The sequence below is a fragment of the Barbus barbus genome (genome assembly GCF_936440315.1).
Source record: "Barbus barbus genome assembly, chromosome: 1".
NCBI lineage: Eukaryota > Metazoa > Chordata > Actinopteri > Cypriniformes > Cyprinidae > Barbus > Barbus barbus.
The window spans coordinates 38,828,297-38,850,575 of NC_136729.1; positions in this window are offsets into that span (position 1 = coordinate 38,828,297).

Sequence of the window (22,279 nt, forward strand, 5' to 3'; positions counted from 1 at the left end):
ACAGAGACATAATAAGTGCTGTAACAGACCCAAATCATCATAGTTGCATTTTTCCAGTTGCCAAATATTTTAATGTAGTAATTTCTTGCGCTATGGCAATTATGCGCGGTGTCTGAGATGTTAGCATGTCTTTAATAAGATCAGTCACAAACATGATCCCTGCACGAACTAATGTGTAGTGTCTTATTAACTCACTGTCATGCATTGTGTGCAACACATTTCTTCTCCCTCTTCATTTTCGTCCATTTTCTCCGCTGTTAAAGAAACTCTTAAGCCCCTTAAAAGTTCTCGTCCATACTCCTAACAAGTTTGACCTTAAGACCTCTTTTAAGGGTTAAGATGCTTTCTGAATTACTTTTTTCTTTACTAGGATTTTTTCTTTAATTTTAAGAGTAAACGCCCACATTTCTAAGAATTTTCTTAGAATTTTGTCACTAGGAGCTACTTTTTGCATTAAAATTCTTCATGAATACGGGCCCAGGTGTTTTTGTTCTGTGTCTGTGATCTGATCAGTGAGTTTCTGTAAAGCTGATCTCGCGTTCGCTTGCGGTGGAATGTAGACACTCACGAGAATGAATGAACAAATCTCCTGCGGCGAATAGAACGGCTTGCAGTTAATGAAGATCAGTTAATGAAGATGTGCAGCTCTAGATCAGAGCAGCACATCTTCTTTAAGACAGTTACAACTATACACCACCTCTCACTGATGTAAAAGCACGTCCCGCTGCCGCGCGATTTCCCCATTGATTATGCATCGTGATCTGCTCTGATCAGCTGGAAGTTAGGCAGATGTTGCACGCTGTCCGGTATGGCCCCATTCATCCAGGTTTTCATGAAACAGAGCAGCAGAGTTTGAAAAATCCTTGTTTGTCCGGAAGAGCAGACGGAGTTCGTCCGTTTTGTTGGGTAGAGAGCGGAGATTCGCCAGATGGAGGCTAGGCAACGCCGTTCTAAATCCGCCTGACAAAGCTTCACAATAACGCTGGCTCGCCTCCTCCGTCTGCGCATCCTGAATCAGAAATATAGTTAAAATGATATTTAAGTATACTTGACATACTTAGAAAAAATGAAAATATATTTTAGCTATACTTGTGCTCCTAGAATCCATGTTTTCAGTGTTATATGGTAGGGGGCGCTAGTACACATCTTCTGTACAGAATTTCGAAAGAAAACACAAGTGAAGAAGAAACCTAAACTACAGATGCTTCCACATGTAATCTAACATGATCATCAGACATAAAATAGCATCAAAACTGAGAAACGTTATGGAATAAAATGTTGATCAATGAAGAGGCGATTATGACTGTCAAGCTTTGGGGTGTTGATCGGCTCCATCTACGTTTTGATTTTCCATTTCTTTTATGAAACTTACCCACATTAGCCGCGTTTCCATTACCCTTCAAATTGCGCAAATTGAAATTGTGAATTGAAAATACGCCTAATGGAAACGCGTCAATTTAACAAAAACGGCCATATATAGCAAAAACGTTTTTACGCTCGCATAAGGTGGTTTTTCAGGCAATGTGTAAAAGGAATAATTTGCAAAACTGCAAAGGAAACGTTTTTTTTCACAATTACAGGTCACATGGTGTACGTAAAATGTCTTCAGTCTTCAATGTACTATTACCTCCAAGAAACACTTCATATGTGGCCGCTCTCAAGTATAAGGGGCTTTGCCTGCCATTCATGCTTAGACAATTTACACTGCACACATCTGCGTCGCAGTGTGGCTCTGATACGGAGTTGATCTCAGCCACTCTAGTCTATGCTTGTGTTTATATGAGGTGCATCGCGCACGTTTTTGAAGCTGCTCTCCGCACTGCTTTTGTAAAGATACATGCACACACCTCCTTCGATTAAATATAGCTAAAATCTGTCAAAATCCCATCAAATTCCGTTGCCATGACTTATCGCGAGAGGGAAAAATTATGTTTTTGTCGCAAAACATCTGTTAATGGAAACGCGGTCATTTCGCAATACTTTTATTTATAAAATATTGCCAAAGTTTTGCGCAAATCTGTAATGGAAACGCGCCTATTCAAATGTTGAAAAAAGAATGCATGAAGCTAGAATAAAATGTTTCTGTTTACAAGCAGATACTCTGTTCTTTCCTTTGATGTTTTGTATGTTCAGATATTCATATAACAAAATATATACAAAATAATACCTAATAGGGACAGATTACTATACTTAGAGTATGACGTAAAGTTCACTTAAAAAATATTTTATTTTTATTTTTATTTATTTTAATTTATTTTATTTTTATTTTATTTTTATTTTTTACTTTCAGTGTAAAATACTAGACTAGTAGTTTACTGAGACTGTACTTCAAAGTGTACTAAAAATGCTACTACAAGTATTTAATTAGTAAACTATCAGTATACCTATGTTCACTTTTAGTATAATTGTACTAGCACATACAACAAGCTAAAAACATTGATGTAAACTAGTTGTGTACTCTAAGTTTACTACTGTTATACTTAACACATACTAGAAAGTGGGCCAATTTAGTCCCAATGAGTCTTGAAATAGTACACTTACAAGTATACTACTAGTACACTGATATTTGAAGTGAAGTGAAATTAAATACTGCCAAGTGACCCATACTCAGAATTCGTGCTCTGCATTTAACCCATCCAACACACACACACACAAAGCCAGCCCAGGACTCAAACCCGCAACCTTTGGATTATGAGTCCGACTCTCTAACCATTAGGCCACAACTGGCCACAACTTCCCCCATTAAGTACTACATTAAGTTGTAGTACTTAAGTACTTAGAAATTAACTTGAACTTTTCTTAAGTATACTTAATAAAATAAACTTGAAGTATACTACTTTTTGATAAGGGTAGGCCTAAAAAACATCCATTAATAAATAATAATAATAATAAATAGGTAGTGGACATTTATTGAGGTCACTTGACCATTTTTTTGTTTTGTTTTTTGTTAATACTCTTTTGAAGCAATTAATTGAACAAGAAAGTATAGGCTCAGAAACAGTTGTTTTGTTGTTTGGAGATTACTGGTCTCACTACTGTTGTTCCCGTGTCCTCTGGTGGTAGAAAATGGAATGACATGCACAGCAATAGGCTACAGATTTTATGATTTAGATGAAATACCGCAGTTCAAATTTGTTTTCTCTAGTGGTCATTTGTAAACCTGAATATCTCCCATCTCCTGCATACTACTGAATTAACTTCGTTACTTAAGTAACTTTTGTTCTCTAAAGAGGACATAGGACTTCCTCATCAACAGTGGCGGAGCCAGAGGAGTGTCCATGGCACTGGACACCCCTGACATCGGATCGGCCACTCTGGGTGCCACCCCAAAAATTAATATGCTACGATTTCATTTTCTTTGTTTAATCGTACTGAAATAAGCGTTTATTATAGCCTCGAACTCAAGGATGTGCCGCGTTTGGTGTTCCGCATCGCGCTTCTTCTCATCCATTTCCAGTTCTCACGCGCACGCTCTCAGTGAAAAACATCGCAGAGCAGAGAGGACATAGACCACGAGCTGACGGACACGACAGAACAGGTCACTTATAATAACATGAAACAAAGTCTCAGCGTTCAAATTCTGTTAGTTTTATTACGAATTTCAAACGATAAAAACAGTTTTGAGGCTGTTTAGTGGCTGGCGTGACGGATCATGCGCGCTCCCTCTTTTTAAGTTCAAGTGAAGCAGAGCGCATTAGCATTAAGTAAACATTGAATAAACATCCGATCCATGTTGAAAGATACACTACAACTTACTGACTGTATAGTGTCTCATGTAATCACTCAATGAGTGTTTCAACCGCGGAAAGACAGCAGCTAGAAAACATTGTCACATAACAACAGAAAATCCACCCAGTGTCCATAAACTTGTGAGAAAAATTGAGATTTTTTGCAAAAATTACATTTAAATATTTACTCAATTGCTCTTTTTTTAATTATAATTAATAAAAATGAATAGATATAACGTTATTATAAAAATAGTCTAATATGAACTTGTATACAAACCAATTGTTACTTTAATCTTAACAATGGTTTAGTTTAGAAAAAATGAGAAAAAAATAATGTGTACATTACCAGTCAAAGGTTTTTGAACAATAAGATTTTTTAATGTTTTTAAAGAATTCTCTTCTGCTCACCAAGCCTACATTTATTTTATCCAAAATGCAGCAAAAGCAGTAATATTGTGAAATATGTTTACTATTTCAAATAACTGCTTTATTTGAATATCTGTTAAACTCTAATTTATTTCTGTGATCTGCAGCTGTATTTGCAGCATCATTACTCCAGTCTTCAGTGTCACATAATCTTCAGAAATCATTCTAATATGCTGATTTACTGCTCAAGAAACATTTTTTTTATCATAATTATTATAAATATTCAAAACAGTTGAGTAATTTTTTTCAGGATTATTTTACTGAATACAAAGATTAGCATTTATCTGAAATAAGTTTTTTTTTAGCTTGGAGTCAGTATAATTATTTATTTATTTACTTTTATTTATTTATTTATTGGGGGGGGGGGGTGGGGTTATAGAAATTAATACTTTTATTTAGCAATGATGATGAAGACATTTATAATGTTACAAAATATTTCTATTTCAGATAAATGCTGTTCTTCTGAACTTTCTATTCTTCAAAGAAACCTGAAAAATTCTACTCGACTGTTTTCAATAATAATAAGAATAAATGTTTTTTGAGCTAAAAATTCAGCTTTGAAATCACAGGAATAAATAACATTTTAAAATATATTCAAATAGAAAGCAGTTATTTTAAATAGTAAAATTGTTTCAAAATATTACTGCTTTTGTTGTATTTTGGATCAAATAAATGCAGGCTTGGTGAGCAGAAGAGAATTAAAAAACATCAATCTTACTGTTTTAAAACTTTTGACTGGTAGTGTTAATCACAGGCTTGTTAATTATTCATGATTAATTCTCACTCCAGGCTGCTCCAGCCACTGGTTAATGAGGTGATACAATTAAGAGAAGCAAGTTTCAATAGACTAACATTTGAAGTTACAGTAGGAATGTGTAGCTAATGTGTGGTAATGTGAAGTAATTAGCAATTGTAGGATTTATTCATGCTTTTTTTATGCCAGGTTGGAGTTATAAACTGATTTTCTGTCATGGTCCATGGACCCCCTGAATTAGCCTTGACCACCCCTTGGCCACCCCATGTATAAAACTCTAGCTCCGCCACTGCTCATCAAAGAGGGTTTGAATGTTATCATACAATAAAGTTAGATGGGTCTGGCTGCAGAGTGAGCTCCACTCAGTGTTGCCAAGTACGTGGTTTTCCCTCGGAATTGGGCTACTTTAAAATCAGTTGCTGTGGGTTGATTTTCATGTCCACAGGTTGAAGCGAACCCAATAACGTGATATTTAGCCAATTTTACCAGGGGAACCTCACCAAAAAACATGAATTTTACGCACCTGGAGCGGGATTTTTACAGGGGGACCCCCCTCGAAACCCGCTTGGGTTGTTTTGGGCTTTTTTTGTTTTTTTCAAAGAACAATAACATACATTTTATCAAGAAATAACATCAAAAAAGATGCTAATACATAAAAGTAAATTACAACAAATAGGAGTTGCCAGGGAGAGGCAAGTATAAAAGTTCAAAGACACAAGATGCATATCAAAATCAAATAAAGTTCACAAGCTTTCAAAGTTCATACAGCTTTCTTATTCAAAGAGCCTCTGATACTGTCTATATATACACACAGTGCCCTCCATAAGTATTGGAACAGTAAAGACAAAATTGTTCTGTTGGCTGTGGAGTCAATACATTTGCAAATATGATTAAAAGATTAATATGAGACAAAACTACAGAATGTCACATTTTATTATTAGCCGTTTCAGCACATACATGTTTTACCAAATAAAAAGAACAGCACTTTTAGAGTTCATCCCACTCATTGTGTCACTGTGCACACACGGCGAGGACACAGGAACACACAGACGAGGATATAACTTCAAAAATGGTCTTTACGGCAACCATCAAGCCAGGGCAAGAAAAAACAAGGCAGGAACACCGGGGAGTAACGAGTAGACCAGACGAAATCTAACTGAACAGACAGGACTATAAATACACAGGTAAATCATAAATAACGAGACAAACACAGCTGGACAAGAATTAACTAATGATTACATTTAACAAGGACAGGAACAAACCAAATATGGACACAAGAGGCAGGAACATATGACACACACGACAGAGGACTGACACATTGATGTGAGCATAAGTATTGGGACAGTTGAACATAAGGCAGATATAAAAGATTAAAAGCTATTACTTAGTTGCAGATCCCTTGCGCACAACTACAGCAGTGAGACCCATAGACATCACCAGACTCTTGGTCTCATCCTGCCTTTAATGCAGCCAATTCCAATTGTTGCTTGTTTTGGGGAGTTTCTGCCTTTACTCTCCTCTTCAGCTGGTGAAATTCATGTTCAATCAGATTTAAATCTGGAGATTGAGTTGGGCAATCTAAGACTTTCCATTTCTTTGCCCTTAAATTCCTTGACTGAACTGGCAGGGTGTTTTGGGTCATTGTCCTGATCTGGTGGCATTTTCTTGAATATTGGTAGGCAAGATGGTTTTGTACCCTTCCAAATTCATTCTGCTACTGTCAGCATACATTAAAACATCAGTAAAGTTGAGAGGACCTGTTCCAGAGGCAGACATACATGCCCATGCCATGACACCACCTCCACCATGCTTTACAGATGAGGCTGTATGCTTGGGATCATTGCAGTTCCCTTTTTTTCTCCACATTTTTGCTTTCCCATCACTTGGATAAAGGTTCATCTTTGTCTCATCGGTCCATTGTCTCATTGGTCCACAGCTCCAAAACTCTTCTGGCTCTACTCTAATCTCTAAACTCTAATCTTGCCTTTCTATTTTTGGTGCTGGTCAGAGGTTTGCATCTTGCTGTGTAGCATCTGTAATTCTGTGTCAAAGTCTCCTGAGGACAGTAGATTGTCAGAGCATCACCCCAGCTTTCTGGAAGTTGTTGCTGATTTTACAGACATGTCTTTTAGGATTCATTTTCACAGATTTTATGATTTGTCTGTCATCAACTACTGTTGTTTTCTCAGCCGATCACGTAGTTGTTGGTTATTGGTGGTTTCCAAACTCTTGATTTCTCCATGCCCTTAGTTTTTGCTAGAGCTCTAATTGACTTCCTCTTTTCTTTTAGCATCCAAATCACTTGCTTTTCTCTCAAAGTCAGCTCCCTCGTCTTCATCCTGGTTTGTGTGTCATCATCGAATGCAAGATTCAGAATATAACTGATACGACACATTCCCTGCTTTAAATATCTGAAGAATTAATGCAACAGGACACAGCTGATCACTTAGAAAGACCTGTTCCAATATTTATGCTCACATCAGATAGAGGGATGAAACTCTAAAAGTACTGAACTTCTTAGCTGGTAAAATATCTGTGTGTTGAATCATCCAATAATAAAATGTGACATTCTGTAGTTTTGTCTCATATTCATCTTTTAATCATATTGTAAATGTCTTGACCCCACAGCCAACAGAGCAATTTTGTCTTTACTGTTCCAATACTTTTGGAGGGCACTGTATATACTGTATAGATATATATATTAGTGCTGTCAATCGATTAAAAAAATAAAAATGATATATTTAAAATTATATAAAATTTTCCTCCACTGCCACAATGTAATGTACAATTTTCACCAAAAATGTATTGTTTTGAAATGTGAAAAGTTAAAAAGTTTTGTGCAATCATTATTTATATTGTCTTGCATATCATTTGGACACTAGATGTCAGCATTACTCTCGCTTTCTTAGTAATGAAGAGCCTCCTCTTATAATTCTTATGAAAAAAAAATCATAGAACTAAAGTTATGGTAAACATAAGTGAAGTGATACATAGTTAAGTGAACATAAGTGATTTGTTTTATCAAAGATCTTAGTCAACTCATTTTGTGAGAACCACATACATGAGAAGAAAAGATCATAGAAGATATAAAGTGATTCATTTGTGTTGTCCCAATCAGTCTGAATTTGAAATGTTGCTTTATAAATCAGCTTGAATATCAGCTATTCTTGCTAATATTAAATGATTTCTATAAAGTAGTTGGGTCAGATAAAAGATACAAGTACTGTTCATACTAATATTAAATAAATGTTGAGTCAGGTACAATTAAAGTAACATTCTACAAAGACAAACATTACATATATCCCTGCTATCCCTTCTGTTTTACTGTAATGTGTGTAAAGTTATAAATGTAACGAATAATAATATATGTATGTGTGTATATATATATATATATATATATATATATATATATATATATACAGCGGGTAAAATAAACATTGAACACGTCATCATATTTCTCAGTAAATATATTTCTAAAGGTGCTGTTGACATGACATTTTCACCAGATGTCAGTATTATTACAAGTAATCATACATACAAATAGAACAAAACAAATAATTTAAGAAATTAAGTTATGTGTAATAAAATGGAATGACAGAGAAAAAGTATTGAACTACTGCCTCCTCTATGAACTCTGATCTTTAGTTCTTATTTTCTATTGGATTCAAGTCAGGTGATTAGCTGGGCCATTCTAGCAGCTTTATTTTCTTTTCATTTTTTAAACCAATTGAGAGTTTCCTTGGCTGTGTTTTGGATCATTGTCTTGGTGAAATGTCCACCCTTGTTTCATATTCATCATCCTGGTACTGTAGGTGTTGGGACTGAACCAGCTAATATTAATTTCCACTGACAAGTGGCATGATTGCTTTATAAATACTGATAGATTTCAGCTGGTGTCTTGGTTTTCCATGCCTTTTTGCACCTCCCTTTTTTCATGTGTTCAATAATTTTTCCCTATGTCATTTAATTTTATTACACATAACTTAATTTCTGAACTTGTTTGTTTTGTTTTCTTTGTATGTATGGGTTACTTGGGTTGTTACTGACATCTGGTGAACAGCACCTTTAGAAATATATTTACTGAGAAAAATGGTGAGGTGTTCAATTCTTATTTTACCAGCTGTATATATATATATATATATATATATATATATATATATATGTGTGTGTGTGTGTGTATGTGTGTGTGTGTGTGTGTGTGTGACCCTGGAGCACAAAACCAGTCATAAGTAGCACGGGTATATTTATAGCAATATTAGCCAACAATACATTGTATGGGTCAAAATTATCCATATCCATTATCCAAAAATCATTTGGATATTAAGTAAAGATCATGTTCCATTAAGCTTTTTTGTAAATTTCTTACCATAAATATATCAAAACTTAATTTTTAATTAGTAGTATGCTTTGCTAAGAACTTTATTTGGACAAGGCGATTTTATCAATATTTTGATTTTTGTTTTTTTTTTGCACCCTCAGATTCCAGATTTTCAAAAAGGTTGTATCTCGACCAAATATTGTATCCTAACAAACCATACATAAATGGAAAGCTTATTTATTCAGCTTTCAGATGCTGTATAAATCTCAGTTTTTTAAAAAATTGACCCTTATGACTGGTTTTGCGGTCCAGGGTCACATATATGTATATGTGTGTGTGTGTATAAATGTAGACTGATATTTCCTACTGACACACTACAGCAAAAGATAGAAATAACTGACTTAAAACCATCTTTTAGCTGGTGAAAATACTAGTGTTCTATTAATTTTGGCCACCTATTATATATATATATATATATATATATATATATATATATATATATATATATATATATATACAGGTCCTTCTCAAAAAATTAGCATATTGTGATAAAGTTCATTATTTTCTGTAATGTACTGATAAACATTAGACTTTCATATATTTTAGATTCATTACAACACAACTGAAGTAGTTCAAGCCTTTTATTGTTTTAATATTGATGATTTTGGCATACAGCTCATGAAAACCCAACATTCCTATCTCAAAAAATTAGCATATCATGAAAAGGTTCTCTAAACGAGCTATTAACCTAATCATCTGAATCAACTAATTAACTCTAAACACCTGCAAAAGATTCCTGAGGCTTTTAAAAACTCCCAGCCTGGTTCATTACTCAAAACCGCAATCATGGGTAAGACTGCCGACCTGACTGCTGTCCAGAAGGCCATCATTGACACCCTCAAGCAAGAGGGTAAGACACAGAAAGAAATTTCTGAACGAATAGGCTGTTCCCAGAGTGCTGTATCAAGGCACCTCAGTGGGAAGTCTGTGGGAAGGAAAAAGTGTGGCAGAAAACGCAGCACAACGAGAAGAGGTGACCGGACCCTGAGGAAGATTGTGGAGAAGGACCGATTCCAGACCTTGGGGGACCTGCGGAAGCAGTGGACTGAGTCTGGAGTAGAGACATCCAGAGCCACCGTGTACAGGCGTGTGCAGGAAATGGGTTACAGGTGCCGCATTCCCCAGGTCAAGCCACTTTTGAACCAGAAACAGCGGCAGAAGCGCCTGACCTGGGCTACAGAGAAGCAGCACTGGACTGTTGCTCAGTGGTCCAAAGTACTTTTTTCGGATGAAAGCAAATTTTGCATGTCATTCGGAAATCAAGGTGCCAGAGTCTGGAGGAAGACTGGGGAGAGGGAAATGCCAAAATGCCTGAAGTCCAGTGTCAAGTACCCACAGTCAGTGATGCTGGTGTTGGTCCACTGTGTTTTATCAAGAGCAGGGTCAATGCAGCTAGCTATCAGGAGATTTTGGAGCACTTCATGCTTCCATCTGCTGAAAAGCTTTATGGAGATGAAGATTTCATTTTTCAGCACGACCTGGCACCTGCTCACAGTGCCAAAACCACAGGTAAATGGTTTACTGACCATGGTATTACTGTGCTCAATTGGCCTGCCAACTCTCCTGACCTGAACCCCATAGAGAATCTGTGGGATATTGTGAAGAGAAAGTTGAGAGACGCAAGACCCAACACTCTGGATGAGCTTAAGGCCTCTATCGAAGCATCCTGGGCCTCCATAACACCTCAGCAGTGCCACAGGCTGATTGCCTCCATGCCACGCCGCATTGAAGCAGTCATTTCTGCAAAAGGATTCCCGACCAAGTATTGAGTGCATAACTGAACATAATTATTTGAAGGTTGACTTTTTTTTTTGTATTAAAAACACTTTTCTTTTATTGGTCGGAGGAAATATGCTAATTTTTTGAGATAGGAATTTTGGGTTTTCATGAGCTGTATGCCAAAATCATCAATATTAAAACAATAAAAGGCTTGAACTACTTCAGTTGTGTTGTAATGAATCTAAAATATATGAAAGTCTAATGTTTATCAGTACATTACAGAAAATAATGAACTTTATCACAATATGCTAATTTTTTGAGAAGGACCTGTATATACTGCTGGTCGACACAAGACAAGATTGCAAGCAAGATTAAATGTTTGCTAACCTAATGTAATATACTGCAGCAGGCCTTAAATGACACAAAAATGTGACTTTAAACTGATTTTTTTCTGATACTGTCAAACTGATATTTTTTCAAATTATCCAGTTTCAAATAATACTGTGCAAAAATACTGTTTTGTACATAGTGCTATCTCCACAGGTTGCACAAAAAAATTGTGTTGTAACCGATTTCTATTATTTATAGCATCCTTTCATCTCTATATTTTGTCAGAGAAAAAAGCAACAAAAGCTGTCAGTGACAGCTTTTATACCTTTTTTTCTGAGAGTGTATCAAACAAACTACTATAAATTATTTTCCAGCTAAGTCTTATCAGCGATGTGTCAGTGCTGAGAGCCTGAATCACCTCTTCAACAGGTTTTGAGCCTCTTGCCTACACAATGAGGCTCCATTGTTTCTGTCAACCTGCCTGAGCCTGAAAAACCTGTTTATAGATGAAGACTGAATACACTTCCCACATGCCACATGTTTCAGCCCAGTTCAAAAGTGCTCAGATACCTCATGCATGCAGTCTCCACGGTCAGTACTAACAAAAGCAGACTTGTTTTTATTACATGCTTCTCTACTGGCTGCACAAACAGTACTTTTATAAAGTCATAATAGAAGTCAGCTACATGGGTAAATCCTCCCATGCAGTGTACTGCCATTTGACATGTCTTAATGACATGTGAAACAAAAGTATACTGTAATACTGATTTATCAGTCTTCCTGTGTCTCCAGTATCACTTTCCACCATTTTAGTCTTGTGAAATAATATTAAATTTAAGTAATAAAAGCCAGTTTCATAATGACATCAACCTCTAGGAAGTGATATAACGTTTCATGGGGAAAACAACAACACAAACATCAGTCAGCATTAGATTTGATGGCATGACAATTTGATCATTTGTTTCACACAAACATATTCATGTTTTAAAGTTATGTACAGTAAAAGCTACAGGAAATGCATGAGTGTTCATTTCTTGGTGTTACTTGTGAGTGTTGAGATTCAGTAATTGTAACATTTCTTTGTACAAGACATAACGCTGCTGGAGCATGAAATGGCATGAAAGTGTTGGTGTTGTTATTGGCCGTAGTGTTTATTAACCACATCTCGCAGTAGGCAAGATAAAGTCAATGAAATACACAGTGGTAGCCAAAATTATTAGACCACTAGTATTTTAACCAGTTAAAAACGGTTTTAAGACAGTTATTCTTTCTTTTGCTGTAGTTTGTCAGTAAGAAATATGAGTTTACATTTCCAAACATTCATTTTGCCATTAACTGTAAAAATCCAGTGAGATGTTTGTCTGACAACAGAGGTCTGATCTCATCTTCATCCAGTCTGTCTGAAACACAAATAACTGACTTTAAACCATTTTTAGCTGGTGAAAATGCTAGTGTTCTAATAATTTTGGCCACGACTGTATGAAAATGTTTATAGTTTCAAGAGGCATTGTGATAATATTTATGTGAATACCAGGTTACAGAGGGATAAAAGGCAATGAAGTGGTGGATGGGTTAGCAAAAAAGGCTTTGGAAAGGGAAAAGATCATGAACATTTCACATCACACAGGACATCAGCTTTATGAAATACAACAAGAAGTAGGATAACAAAGAGAAGAACCAAAAAGAAAGTACTTTAACAAGATTAAGGGTTGGGCATACCAAGCTTAATACAACAGTGAAACTAATAAATAAACATCCAACGGGGTTATGTGAGCAATGTGGAATAGAGGAGTCATTAGAGCTTGTAATTTGTTTCTGACAAAGGTTTTCTTAGGAACAGGAAGTATTTAAGAGAAAATCTCAGAAAAATGGGAGTGAAAGAATTAAATCTTAAGAGTTTAATTACATATTAGAAAGTGTATTGCATTATTTAAAGAGAACAGAGCTGATTAAAAGAATTTAGATTTAAATAGTTTTCTTTGTTTCTGTTGGGTGCGATAATGGGTAAACTCTGGTCCACACTCCAACACAGTAGGTGGCGATAATGCAACTTAAAGTAAATAAAACCCAAAAAGTTTTAATTAACACTTTAAACTGCGACGCCCGTTTTTCAACTTCATTTGTCTGGAAGGCTGCCATTTTGTCCTTGAACACTTTCTCCGTAGAAGCAATGTGAGTTATGTTTTTATTATACAAATTTATAAGTTTGTAAACCTTTATATATGATTTTTAGTTACAGCTGGTAGTTACAGCTTTTTGGAGAGTCAAACTGGAAGAAAGTAAGTTCCTGGTGAAGTGAGGCGAATTTTGCTAAGGAAATTTCAACAATGTTAGGTAATTCATATGATTTTACTTCAGTTTTTCACTTTATTTACAATAAAGCACAACTTTGAGCATACCATTTCAAAGCACTTATTGACAGGTTTTACTGTCAGGGACTTGATGGTAGTTAGAAAATTATAATTAAAGACCAGAAACTGGTAACCACATTCTTCTGAATATCTTCTTTTGTGTTTGGCACAACAAAGAAATTAATACAGTTTTGGAACAACCTGAGAGTGAGTAAATGATAGAACTTGAATTTTTGGGTGAACTAACGCTTTAACATACTTGTTGCTGAAATGATTGAAGTACATTGGTAAGAATTTTAATATAATTGATTTGTTATGAATAGGGTCTGAGTTTAAACTTATGGAAAAATGTATAGTTCATGTTTAAATTTATTCTTTTTGTGTTTTTGCTATTTGTGGTAAGAGCACTTATATGATGCATCAAGCAAGGGTACCATGGCTTGGTGTTTAAAGACTGTGCAGAGAAGTACAGATTAGAACCTGGTGATGCTAAGATTTAACAAGTAATTTAAGATATAACTAATAACTTAACAGATAACTAATAATCATAGATTTGTTGCAGTTTGGCATTACTAGAGTTTCTGTGCTTCATAACATTCATTTTGAATTTGTCCAGTCAAATTACTTTACAAAAGTAAATTTTTATGAAATAAAATGAGTTGTCAAACCGATGGGTAGATGTTTTAATGCAATTTAATTTTAGACTCAACAGGGTAGGACATCTGTGCCCTACATCACAAAGCCACAATAAGAGAACAAAGATCAGCCTCTTTTAGGCAACTGGCTATTTAGTGATATTTCTTAAGGTGCGTGTCTTTAATTTATACTTAAAAGGTTAGATCACCCCAAAATAAAAATTACTCACCCTCATGTCATTCCAAACTCATAAGACTTTCTTTCATCTTCAGAACACAGATATTTTTAATACAAATTGAGAGCTTCCTGACCCTTCATTGACAGTCCACTCATCCACCTTTCAAGCCCAAGAAAGGTAGCCTATAAAGGCATCATTCAAGTAATCAATGTGACTCCAGTGGTTTATCATCAGTGTTAATTAGCTACGCGAGTTCTGTTTTTGCAAAAAATGGCCGCTTTATTTGCAAAATGTTAATCTCCAGTGTGCGATCAGAGAACATCGCAATGCATGCATGTTGTGTGGATACGAGAGCAGATGTTGTTGTGTGAACATGCATTGAAAATTAGAAATTTGTAAATAAAGTCATGAATTGTTTTTTGCACAAATAAAGCACTCCTGTTGCTTCATAGAACTGAGATTAAACCACTGGAGTCACATGGATTACTTTTATTATTTCCTTTGATGCTTTTTTACTTCAAAATCAATCACTTCAAAAGTCTGAATCTAACCAAAATAGTTTATTGTTTGAGTCACAAAAGTCCATGTTGATTGAACCTTTTCCATCATAAACTTGCTGTATTTAAGCTGGCTGCACACTAGACGATTTTCAAATCTTAACCGATTTTAAAACCAGGAGACCACAGACATGAAGGCAGTTCAACTGATTTTTAGCCTTATAATCCTCTGAACGCGCACATTAGATGATTCGAGCAGATTCTGCACACTTGAAGATTGTAGGAACGATTTCACAGTGACACATGATCTCACGGAGACTCGCAAGAAAAACAAATAGAGGACAATCGATGTTGTCATCTGGCTCTCCTGGCGTGCGTTCTGTTTCACAGTGATAAACAAAGTATACAAAAGAAAATGGGTGATGTTCTCTGCTTTCACGGCATGTTTGTGGCTGCCAGGTTTCAGCTATAGAAGCACGCAGATAAATAATTGTAATGACACCACACAATAGAGGATTTTTGGACAAAAAATCGCTTGCGACAAGCTGCGAATCGGGCCACACACCCCGGTCGTTCGGGGGTGCAAATTGGCCTTAAAATCGGTCTTAAGATCCTCTAGTGTGCAGCCAGCCTAAAGGCTAGTTCACACTACAGGATTTTAAGCCCAATTTGCAAGTTAACGAGCTCGCCGACAGGTCGGGCTGTAATCGGGGGAAAATCAGCGGGTGATCGCACTCCGCAATCTTTATGTGTGAACTACATAACGATGCATAAAAGAGGCTCGCTGACGCGTCGCCAACACCTCGCAGACGCCAAACAAATATCTAGCATGCCAAATATCTGGACCCATCGGCCGACTCGGCATCACGTGGTGTCAGGTGTCATGACGAGCTACAGCCAATGAAAGAGGAAGGCATGAAAAAGAAAAACAACAGCAGCAACTTGGCTTAAAGAAGAAAAGTTAGGCTTTTATTTTTGCACATAAGCGTCTTTCACTCTCTTTCACAGGCTTTTGGCTGCTATATTTTTTATTAACCGCCAATAGTTACTGTTGCCATGATCGACAAACACTCTCACACACATCATGTTCTCACGCAGTGAAAAACACATCTCAGAGCAAAGAGACCACACTGACCACACACCGACAGAGACGACAGAGCAGGTTACTGCTGATGTGAAACAAGGTCTCAGGACTCTCAGCTTTTAAATTGAGTCTTTTTTAAAGAAATTCAAACAATAAATACCTTTTTGTAGCTCTTCAATGTGTCGTGACAGATCACTGTATTGCAACACGTGAACCGATCATCTTTTCATATTTACTTAATGCACGAAATGAACATGAATAAACATCAGAAAGTGTTTAATTTCAACCGCGGAACATACCATTTTAAGTCCACTGAAGTTAATCTACTCTCCTGTCTGATTTGTGGTTAAGGCTAGAAGATATAGCTGCGGTTACTGGGCATGTGCATTTACATATTTTTGGAGCCTACTATATAATGTGAAACCTATAAAAATGGTTTTAAAAAGTACATAGTGCCATAGTTTCATCACTTCAGAGTGTCGCAGTGACCGTCTTTTTGCATTAAAGCACCCGTCATAGTTTAATGAGTGGGAAAATGACATGAAGCGACGCGCGGTTAGCTGCATTGAAAACAGATGAGCGCACATGTGCATATACAGCTCCCATTCCGGGCGAAGTTCACAGGATTTTGTCCACAGAATGATAAGAGCACACGTTTTAACATTTTATTTTATTATTTAACACTCAGTATTTAACTTAAGCGCTGCATGCAATGCATAAAGCGCCGGACATAACAGATTTTCTGGTACACAAAACAAGTACTTTAGTTTATCGCCGTAACCGTTGTAGCCAACAACAGCACAGCTTAACCCTCCGCACATTCAATTCAGTCAATCTTTTTCACCCCGTTTTAACATGTATTTCTATAAAGACTGGCCGTAGCTGTCGGACAAGATGGCGGATAGTAGCGGCGGCACATAATATATGAGTTCTGATTGGTCAGATCGCATGTCAATCAAGCTCTTTGCGAACGGTCAATTCTCGCTTGTTTTCATGACAAAACGTGGTTTAGGGACCGAATCGAGTCGTTGGGTGACAGAGTTGTTGTCAGCTCGTGTAGTGTGTAACTCCTGGTTGCGGATCATTTACATAGAGTCACTTAGTACAATTAAAAGACCGACAATCAAGTCATGTAGTCTGAACAGCACAGCGATCTGCCGATGTGTAAAGGCGTGTAGTGTGAACTTGGCTTTATAGAACAGAATAGCATTCACTTAAATTGGTCAGGTTTTGTGTTGTCTAGGAACCAGCATTCCAGTATTTTTGGAGGAAGTTGAATCTGCACATCCTTTCCTGCTCTATGAAATCACTATGCACTGAACTTTATTCTTTGCAACTGTAACACAGCTGATCCACATATCTTTGCATCTGCTGAAAGTTGTTGACTCAAGCACTGCTGTGCTGTGTTGCCAAGTCATACTCAGCTTACATTTAGCGTCACAGTACTTACAGTCACTGCATGACATGTACAGGACTTGCAGTATTTCAGATCATCTGATAAGCAGCTTTCATATTATTTCTGATGACAGAAATGTGCATTCATCATTTTACTTTAAAAGTGAACTTTCCATGATGTAAAGGGGCTTGTACATTAATAAAGAACTACGTAGTTTGTTAAAACTGTTTGCATTTTGCCTTTTTTAACTTTGTATAATGAGCAGAATTCTACTGTGATCCCAGACTAAAGCTGAATTAAACTTTATGGATTGTTTTGAATGATGTACTCTCAATGTTATTAATGTAACTCTGCAAGTTGTCACAAGTTTTTTCCTCTGTTAACTCTCCTAATTTAACCTGGTTGGAATACAGTAACATCAACTCGTTGAAGAAAATTAACTCCCTGTGGTGTGGACCAGAGTTGTTTTACAGTGTAAATGTAACTGTCTTAGTGTTATGTAAATCAGTGACACTCTTAAAAATTTTACTTTAATTTAGAAAATTTTGAGATTTGAAATTGAAAATATGTTCACTCAGAGCTGATTTTAACTCTAAAAGAGTTTAATTAACACCATTGAATTTGCTGTGCAGAACAGGAATGACCCTGCTAGATCATTCATTTGCATTGTACATGTTGGCCAGGCCATTAACTTAAGCTGACACAGCAAATCCACACTGTGTGTAACAAATGGAGAGATTTTGGGTGTGGTGGGACTGTTCAGATAAACATCAGTCTCTACCTTCAAGGAGCAGGTCCTCCCACCCTAATGATGAGCAGGAATGTGTCACCTATTTTATATCCCGCGGGACAAAGAAATGGATAAAATCGTCTGTTTACTATCAACATATGCTGTGGATAAATATGCTGTGTCACTTGGGTGACAGTAAAAGTAACTACATTGCCCTACTTTCTGTTTTTATGTCCTTTAATTTGTATTGTTCCTATTTTCATAAATGTGATTAGGGCCACTGTTTTTCTATATGTCTTTAGAACTATATTTCTTAAGTAGAAATAAAAGTAGTATAACTGTGTAATTATATAACTACACAGTCGTAATCAATGTTAAAAATAGTTGTTACTGTTTCATATAGGTAATATTTGATTCAGCATACTTGATGAAAATGAAAAAGAATAGCACTGTTTGAAATATAAATATTTTGTAACATTACAAATGTATGCTTCTTTTGAATTTAATGATAAATAAAACTTTCTCCTTTTTTAAAATCATAAGCCAATCTTTTAAATGGTATTGTATCTAGTTTCTACTAAAATATGACGCTGCAAAGACCGTTTTTAACACTGATAATAATAAGAAATGTACCTTGAACACCAGATCAGCATAAATGATATCTGGAGTAATGGCTCTTGAAAATTCAGTTTTCCATCACATGAATAAATTACATTTTAAGATACAACCAAACAGAAAACAATGATTTTAAATTGTAATAATATTTAGCAATATTGTGTTTTTACTGTATTTTTAATCAAAGATATGTAGCCTTGATGAGTATATAAGAGGTTTTTCAAAAACAATAGAAAAATCTTAATTTAAGAAGTGTAGTGTATTTCTATGTATGCGAATGGCTATTATGTAGTCTGGGTCATTTTACATTTATACAGATGTGTACGTGACAAACTTGGAGCTTAATACTACATACCGCAACAATATTATAAAAACTAAATTGTCTGCTGTGATCTTGAAACAGAAACAAATGACTTCTCTCAATATCTTGATGTCACAACATCCCTCCCTGAGGGATGTTGTGACCTGTATCTTCAGTTTCTGCACTGTGACGTCACAACCATTTCCAGTAAGATTTGGTTGAGACCTGAACTTAAAGCTGAACGTCGGCTATACTTCCTTATTTGTTAATAGCACTGTCAGACCGTCTACGATTGTTCCGCTCCTGAGCAGACTAGTATTGGCTCAGGGGGAGGGTGTTTAATCTGCAGAGGCATTAAGTCACAAGACAGCCTCTAGCTATAAGGCTCAGTAGGAGATGGGAGGTCCTCTTATGCATTACTAAGTAACAAAAGGCCAGGCGCAACACAAGACCAGTCTTGTCCTAACCAAGGTCCTATCAGACAGTTCGGCATTACAGCTGCTTTCTCTTCCAAATGTGGGAAGACAAGTCATGATGTGCTATGAACACGACACCACAAGCAAACATGATACCGAAAGTTGTACAAGCATAAACATTTCATGGAGCCTAAAAGCCCTTGTTAGATAATGATGGGCTTTTAAGGCTGATGGACATGAGAGGTCAATTATTGAAGCGAGCAGTGGAGCTGGAGTATATGTTGACAAAGTTTATTAACAAATAGTAACATCTTGTACATTGTGCTGGTTAAAAGCTCTCATAATAGCATCCAATTGCATTCGTAATTATTCGCACAGGAAATATTGATTTGAGTGGAAGAGTCATAGTATCGAAGCAGAGCATTTTTAAGTGGATGAGTGGCTTTGATAGTTTAATGCGGAACTGGTTTCTCCATAGCGAGATAAGCTACCATCCCCCACAGTTTTTTACAGCGCCTCGCCCAGCTTTAAAAACTCACCAAACATCTCCAAACTTGTTTGTTAAAAGCACATAACACAGCTCAGAGAACATTCAACGGTTCCTCTTTAGAAAATCCTACAAAACAAAGCTGAGAACAGTTGACGTGATTGTACTTGCAAATGCCACTTTCAAAGTGTTTTAAAATATGAATTCTCTTACACTGAAAGGCAGTGTTTTATTCCTAACAGAGCACAGCAGTAAATGAGATGAAAGCAAAGAGTATTTCCTCTGGCGGCTGGCAGATAGAGCACAGTGTCTTTTTGAACAAAAACAGTACTGCGTAATCATTAACTTAGACCTCCACTGCTGACCTTGTAACCAGTGTAAATGATTTCACACTGAATGGATGTACATGAAACTAATGGCATAGGCACTCAGTCAAATTAACTCTTCTTCAATTGCAACGATTCAGCTTAAAATACTATGGACATACACTTGTGAAAGTGCTTTTATTTTGCATTGTTATGATTTGATACACTTTTTATTGAAATTCTATTATGTGCAAAAAAAAAAAAAATGAATGACCATGAAACTGACATTTCAGAATTTCTTATTATCTTCATCTTGCTTGAAAGTACACAAGGAAATCTGACTTTTTGAAAGAATTACAAAGTCCATACTTGTGATGTGTGTAATATGATATTTCATTTTTATAATTCATTTTTTTTTTTTTTTCAAAATGTGTTGTCATATTTAAATATGATTGTAAAACTTTATAGGCAAGTGCACTGATTATTAGAAGCAACAAATATTTTTGTTAGTACAAAAAGTCTGAACAGTCAAAACAACTACATTTATTTAGACCGTCATGGCCTAAAAACTGAAATCAAGTTGGCAATGAGGCACAAATTCAAATGCTCTTGAAGCAGCAGTCATGATATATTAACCAAACATAAATCAAGTCAAAAAAAAAAAAAAAGGTTCCCATGCCGAAAACCTATTTCTCTCTCTTTCTAAAAGATACACTGCTCAGAACAGCCTTTGACTCAGTCTGGGAACGGTATGCAGGCATTGGTCACATTCTACTCAGAACATATAATGTTTTCTCTTGCAATATTTGTCCTCTGGGCTTATCTACAGCCAGAGATAAGCGGACTCCAAACAAATGATTAACAAAATATTCATTGTCTTCTTTCCTAGGTGCTCAGATTTTTTGGAGCCTTTCTCCAAATTCACATATGGTGCACTGAGGAAACACACTGAAAATGTAGACCTTTTGTTTTAACAAACTTTAATTCGCAGGGCTTAATTTGCACTCACTACCCAACTAAACTCTGTTATATGTATGTATGTGTATATATGCATATCTAAAACCCTCACTTCTACAAATAGTGCTTTTACTTTTAGTCTAGGGATGAAGTACTACTACTACAAAGTACTACAAAGACAAATATTAGAGAAACACGTTAAAGCCAACTTTAATGCCAAGCAAGAACTGGGAGCAATTAGTACTACATCTCTCAGTTACTTCAAGGATGAAGAATACAATGTGTTCCTTTGTAAGGATTTTTTAAGGTCAGCTGAACAACATTCATATTTTTGAGTTTTGTGAGAAGAGCCAAACTCTCGCAGTTACAGTACACTTTAGTGACCCATTGTATGTCGAAAGAAAACCAGGCCATGAACATTCATCCTGCAAAACTTCATTTGTAAAATTAAAAATAAAATAAGGAGGTTGGTTTTGTGTTTAGCTAATGACCTTACCCTGACAAAACAACAGAAAGTACAGAGATATATTCTCTCCTGACAAGATAACTACAATGATAATCGAGGAGCCATTAAATCTTGTTTACAAAAAGAGAAAAAAGCACTAAGAAAAGACAGATCGGCTTAAGAAACTTTCTCCTGAAACTATACTATTTTTTTTTACCGAGATCTGTTGAAAACAAAATGCTTATTAAAGGTATTGTGATCACATTGGAAACTCATGATCAAACTCGGCTTATAGAAAGTAAGCAAGGGGCACTGGCAGACATGCTGTTTTCTGTTCTCTCATTCGCAATTAGTTATGGATATCTGAGTAATCCGTTAAATTGATCAATATATTAAGGTCAATAATATAATACAAAGCAAGCATTTTTTAGGGAGGTTATTGTGACATCGTTGAAAGTCATAATCATTGCATCACCCTTGTATCATCAGGGTCACAAAAAATACAGATCAAATGAGTAAACTACTATGGAAGATGTGCAATATGAT